At 40.0% G+C, this 6,693-nt stretch overlaps 1 pseudogene across 1 annotated transcript; it reads right to left on the bottom strand.

The window, feature by feature from the left end:
• Window positions 1-49: 49 nt before the first annotated feature.
• Window positions 50-4,838, bottom strand: LOC306759515 (E3 ubiquitin-protein ligase TRIM65-like; annotated as a pseudogene). Its single transcript, XR_013771854.1, has 5 exons — window positions 4,807-4,838; window positions 831-1,183; window positions 666-761; window positions 276-511; window positions 50-181 (listed from the first exon to the last, which is right to left on the bottom strand). The product of XR_013771854.1 is annotated as an E3 ubiquitin-protein ligase TRIM65-like (transcript).
• Between the last annotated feature and the right edge of the window lie 1,855 nt (window positions 4,839-6,693).

Here is a 6,693-nt window from a genome sequence, read left to right on the forward strand (position 1 = left end):
AAACAGTTGGCTGTAACAGACCTGCACAGGTGATGTTTGGAAATTCTGTCTGATACGGGCTCTGGAGCTGCTCCTGGACGTCCGAAATGGCCCTCCTTACCGGCCCAAAGGAGACCTGTGGACTGACGACCAGAGAGCTTCCTGACTCTTCAGCCACTGGACCCTCAAACGCCCGGCACATCTGCAGCAGACAAAACAAGATGGTTGGATAAACTTTCTTTTTTAACCAAAGCAGTCAACGGATATGGTGATTAGATTGCCACCGTCATCCTCACCTGTGTGATCAGGTCTTGATCCTTAGTGTTCGAAAGTTTCTCCAGCTCGCCATCTCTCCTCCGCAGCTCTGAGATCTGCTGCTGCGCAGGCGCTGCAGGTGGTTCTCGGCTCGAGTCACTTCGGCCTTCTCTTGAGCCCTTATGACCTCCTTCATCTCGACCCGACGACGCTCCAGGAAGTCAATCAGCTGCGAGAAGATCCTGCTGCTGTCCTTCGCAGCTGCTTTGGCCTGGCTCTGAAGGAAACACCACAGTGGACGTAGACGATGCAGGTTAACATTAAGTAATATGTATTGTAATAAGATATATTTGTACTTTTAATCCATTTCTCTGATGGTTGCAGGAGGCGTAATTTCAGCAACTGACAATGAAATGTAAAATAAAACTCACAGAGAAGGACCTCAGACAGTGTTTCAGCTGCTGAACTTCTGTCTCCCTTTCTTTAATTTGCACATCAAGATATCTCCGAGTTTCCCCCAAAAGCCTCTGAAACAGCAGCGTGATGCAGATAAGTACACATCAAGACAGATAACAGTTTCTCTATTTAATCCCCACCTGTCCATCATTCCTCTGGAGCTGCACAGACGACACATCAAACGTGGCGTGTTCAAAGCCTTGGCACTCTGCGGGATCAAGGACCTCGTAGAACGGAGGAGCAGAAGGGCCTTCATTCAAGGTCACAGTTCCAAGTTTCTCCAGCATCTCCACCAGCAGGTTGTTCCTGCCCAGTTTGGGTCTGGGACGGAAGGTGGCTCTGCACTGTGGGCAGCTGCTGACTGACTGCTGGTCCCAGTAGTTAGTGAGGCAGCTCATGCAGAAGCTGTGGCCACATGGGATGGTGGCCGGATCCCTGAAGAGCTCCAAACAGATGGAGCAGCTGAAATGGGAGTTGGCCTGGGCCATTGTGGCTGTAGGAAGATGGACAGAGGAACGTATATGGAAACCCTGATTGCTCAGTTGCAGCTCAATTGACACCATGTTTTAGACTTTTTGTGTTTTAGACTGTGATGAAGCAGAAACAGTCTGATCTCCAGCTTTAACCTCTCAGCCCTGAGTCTATTGTAAGCCCCAGAAAACTGAAAATCTAATGAAACAAGCATATCTGTTTGCATACATGCATCTCTGAGTGGATCTTGAGTCATTAGAGAACAAAAATGTGTAATTATCAGCATGTGTTATAATTGAAGAATACATTTGGATGCACAGTAAAATAACACAAGATTAAGTTGATTTAAGTTCAGTTATTATGTACATTTAGCGAAACAATTTTAAATCCGACTAACTAAAAATGCATTTTTTTCTTAAAAATAAAGAATCTGAATCACTCTAACTCAATTTAAAGATTTAAGCCGTCCTAAGCAAAACAGCTGAAGTGGGATTCCCAAAAAGTAGTTTAATATTCACATTATGCTTGATGATATAGCATTATAGTGAAGTAAGCAGCATAAAAGACTAAGGTTATGACATCAAAACTAAATTTTCATCAGCTTTATTCATGTTTTCAGACTAACACAAACACTAAAAATAGGTGAGAATGTTTTTCCCTTTACTGTCTATCACACTGCCAACCTTAACACTCAAACAGAACAACCCAACAACTTTGTCTAAATGTAAACAGAACACAGGAAATATAACATGTAAATTACATTTTGTGGGTTGCAATGAAAAAAGGTTAAATTCCTGCTGAATATTAATTTACCATGAGTCTTTACTGTCTTTGAAACAACTGGTATTAAAAGAAGGTAGTACTGGTATTAAAAGATGGAAGTATTAAAATCTTTTAATACCAGTTGTTTCAAAGACAGTAAACACTCATGGGAAATTAATATTCAGCAGGAATTTAACCTTTTCTCATTGCATCTTTTGTAGGTCTGACTGTTGAGTTCACTTAATTTTAACTGGAATAAACTCTGTTCAACCCCTTCTTTAAAAAAAAAATTTAAAAAAATTAGTAGGTATTTTATTAAAGTTGGTTCTATAATTCTCTTTATTTCAAAGTAACTGAATCAATAAAAGTCGTTTTTTTTTTGTTTGTTTTTTTAAATCACTGAGTGGGATTCATATGAAACAGTTATTTATTTCGATCAACTGCAGAATTGAATTGAAAACAAAATATGTTTCAGGTCGCCTACAAAACCAAGGAAAATTAAAACCGCAAGCGGTGATATAGGCCCTCGCACCATGGCGCCGCTCGACATAATGCCACCGCCTCCCCTGGCAACATCCTTCCCATGCCTCTCTCAACCTAAAGTGCAGCCAGACTGCACTTCAGGCCATTTAGACCTTATGAAGTGTCACTTCCTGTCACCAAGGGGCGGGGCTAACTAATAATCTAATTATTGACATGCAGAAATGTGAAGGATATGACTGGCATCATCTGTAGCAAATTTGGTGCAGGTTGGTTGTTTTTTGTGGGAGTTATGTCAGTTTTCCTTTTCATTGCATCACATCTGCTTTGCTGCCCCGCCTCTCCTAAACGATATCCCCTATTGAAAAAAATACAACTTTCAATCACACATGCCTCTTGAGCATCCTAACTCATTTGGGTTAAAGTTAGATAAAATTCTTAGGAGGAACTTCTCAAAATGCATGGCAAAGAAAATGACAGAAATGACCCCAAAAATGGCACGTTTTACAAAATGGCCGACTTCCTGTTTGATTTAGCCCATATGTCCAAGAGACTTTTTTGAAGGTACTGGAAGGGTCTACAAGTTTCCCGAATCATATCCATGTCAGTCAATGTAGTGGGCGGGGCTGATTAATTAAAATATTGTAGGGGGCGCTATGGAGCCATTTACTATCTTTTCCACTATATTGTAATTTTACTCTATTAAGGGCATAACTGTCATGACTCATGGCAAGTATGGTGAAGAGCAACAATTTCATGGCTTTCTTACAGGTACTTCCTGGTTCATGATATTAGACACTTGTTGTTGCCAAGGGGTGGGGCTAATTCATAGTCATATTATTGCATTGTAGATTTTGTTCATCATGGGACTGGCATCAAATGTTTCGATTCCTGTGCTGATATGTTGTTTTATGTGGGAGTTTTAGCAATAAGTATTTGTTAATTAGACATCAAACTTTGAGGGCCCGCCCCTCCTAAACTAAATCTTCTATTAGAAAAAATAACACAACTTTAAATCACCAATGCCTTCTGAGCATCCTGTGCAAGTTGGGTGTCAGTTGGATAAAATCCCTAGGAGGAGTTGTTTAAAATGCATGGCAAAGGAATGACCCTAAATATGGCACCTTTTTCAAAATGGCCGACTTCCTGTTTGATTTAGCCCATATGTCCAAGAGACTTTTTTGAAGGTACTCGAAGGTTCTACAACTGTGCTGAATTTTATCCATGTCGGTCAATGTAGTGGGCGGGGCTGATTGATTGAACTTTTGTAGGGGGCGCTATGGAGCCATGCTCCATTTATTCCATTATGTTTCAATGGGGCTTAGTTCAGGGCCTTACTGTCATCAGTCATGGCAAGTTTGGTGGCGGTCCAAGGTTCCCTGGCCTGGTCACTGGTACTTCCTGTTTCATGGCGTTGGACCGCCATTCGCCATGTCCCGTTTAGCGTAGCGACTTGAGGTTTTTATCGTGGCATCATGAAAGGGTTTGACATGTTTTGGAGGAGTCTCAAGTGTTTGGGACCATTTGCTTAGAAGCATGACCCTCAAACGTGGAAAAAAACCACTTCTTGTTGTAAGTGGGCGGGGCTTAGGTCTACACCAGCAATGGTCACATTAATCTGTTCAGGACTGATCCCTTATTAATCCCTATAGGGTGATCAGATCAAAATTGACAATTTTATAGTGATTTATGATGTCACGCCGCCGCATGGAACTTCGCCATGGCGTCACGGGCACGCCGTGCAGCGTAGACCAACGTCCTTTACCAGATCTCTTCACCAACATGTTTTGTGATGCCTGAGTGAATTTGGGCCATGTGGTGTCCACCAAGCCAGAGTTATGGGTGTGTGAGCAAAAAACAACACTTTTGACCTCCAGGGGGCGTGGCTATTTCATAATCAAAATATTGGCACATAGAACTCTGTAGGAGGGGACTGCCATCATATCTAGCAAATTTGGTGCAGAAATGTTGGTTTATGTAGGAGTTATTCTGATTATTAGGCCTTCGCGCCGCCAAGGTGCTCCAACACACTTTAAAGCGACTTACAAATTATTTAACATAAGAATTCCCTCCACCATCATCTGACCTGAACAATGTTTCTGATGGGGGAGAAACATTCCTGACATCCTTCGAAAAGCGGCAGTGGATCAACAACATCAAGCTGACGTGTCTAAACTCTCCTTTATTTCAGTTAATCCCTGAGAAGATGAAGGACTAAACGTAAAATGACGAACAGCAGCTGGAAAAAAGTAAATTCTTGCTGTTCGCTCAGTTACGATGGAAAAATCACACTTAAAATTTATATTTTTAAAGCTTCCTTTCATTGCATGATGTCTGAAAGCATTTAAACTGAGAAAAGAATGCTTGGAGGATTAAAATCTATTTAATATGCAGTTGACTGACCTGAATGTTTGTAATTTTGGGGGGCGTCCACAGCGAGCTGCAGGAACAGGAAACGGGGAGCAGAACCAGGGAATATGAGCAACGCAGAGTTTGGCTGCCACCTGGTGGCCACAGGGGGAATTAACACAGAGATTAACATATTAGTTGATATTAAATACATTAAATTACAGCACACATTGTTTATAGTAACCACATGACTTACACTAAATAGTCTAGTTGGCTTCCAGTTCGCTTCAGGATTGATCTAAGCTATTACTACTGGTTTTTAAGACTCTTAACGGCCTTGGGCCTTCTTCCTTTTGGATATACCATCAGGTACTACAAGCCATTCAGGGCCCTCATGTCCTCTAATAGGCATCTTTTACAAATTCCAAAAATTTTAACAAAGTCTCACGGTGAGTCTGCCGGAGGAAATGAGGATGATGGATACTGCTGAGTTTGTCGGCTCAAGACCCATCTTTTAAATCAAGCTTTTAATTAGTTCTATTTTTTAATTTTTATTTTATGATTGTCATTTTAATTTTTTTGTGTGTGTGTGCCAATGTGGATCCCTAAGATTGGTTTGATGAGAGTGTTTTATGTGTTTTATCCATGTGAGTTTGTGTGAAAAGTGAGTATATGTGTAAGACTTTGGATAAAGTCAATATTTTTATATGTGAAGGCAGGGTTTTAACCTTGTTTTATTCTTGCTTTTTATTTTGTAAAGCACTTTGTGCTACTTTTGTATGAAAAGTGCTATATAGATAAACTTTGATTGATTGATTGATTAGTTAACCGTTGTATGACCGCTGCTGACAGCCTCCTACCAACAGTGTGGTTCACCAAATGCACTGTAGGAAACTGGAATGGGTGGCAAGACCAGCAGGAAGAACCACCGGGACAACACTGCCTTCTCAGTAACATTTACACCTGCTATCTTCAGAATAAAATAAATAACCCTAACCCTTAATAATAATAATAATAATAATATCAATAATAATATCAATAATAATATTAATAATAATAATAATAATAATAATGATTATAATAATAATATGCATTCCAGATCTTTTTGCGTCACTTGATTGATGGCGTAATAATCTCAACTGTCCACTAGATGGCACACTTTAACCTTTCATAATATACTATGTTAGGTTTTATTGGTGTGAAATGATAAAACACCTATTAAAATGAAGAAAAAAAACAAACAAACATGAACCTCTGAAATATCACACTTAGTACTCAGCTATCTACTGTGAAACAGTTAAAGAAAGTTTTTGGCATATGAACAATGGACCGTGTAACATTAAGTGTCTCACCTGGAGTTCATACACTCAGAGGCGTACAGATACATTTTCCATGAAAATTACAAAGAAAATGAAGTTCAATGAGGAAAAGAGGAAAAAAGGCCATAAAACTGAACAAGGTTACTTCAGGGTTCTTTGTAGAGTCATTTCAAAGGAAAAGCAAAGCAGAGAGAAAATGGGCTTGCTGATTCAAATCATGCTAGAGTTAGCAAAGATCACTTCATTAAAGGTTTCTAAATCCCTTTTCTCAGTTGGTTTCTGCTGAAATGAAACAAAAAGGATGAGAAAAGTCATAGATTTCTTGTTTTACTCAAAGATTTTGGTTACCAAACAAGAAGCCAACAACATGTGAGTTGAGCTAATCTTACCAGCATCCAAACAATCTAGGTGCTGATTAGGCCTTTAAAAGAACTTTATTGGGGCATCTAGTGTGTAAATTTAAATCTAAACTTTTGAAATAGTCTGAAGCTAATTGAGCCTGCAGATAAAGCCAGCCGTTGGATGCTGTTGCAGCAGTACCGAGTGAGTCATCAGGAAGTTTGTCCTCTACAAACACCCTAAAGAACAGCTCTCTTTGTGATCTTTTAACCAGACACTGACA

This window comes from Telmatherina bonti (genome assembly GCF_933228915.1).
Source record: "Telmatherina bonti genome assembly, chromosome: 8".
Taxonomy (NCBI): domain Eukaryota; kingdom Metazoa; phylum Chordata; class Actinopteri; order Atheriniformes; family Telmatherinidae; genus Telmatherina; species Telmatherina bonti.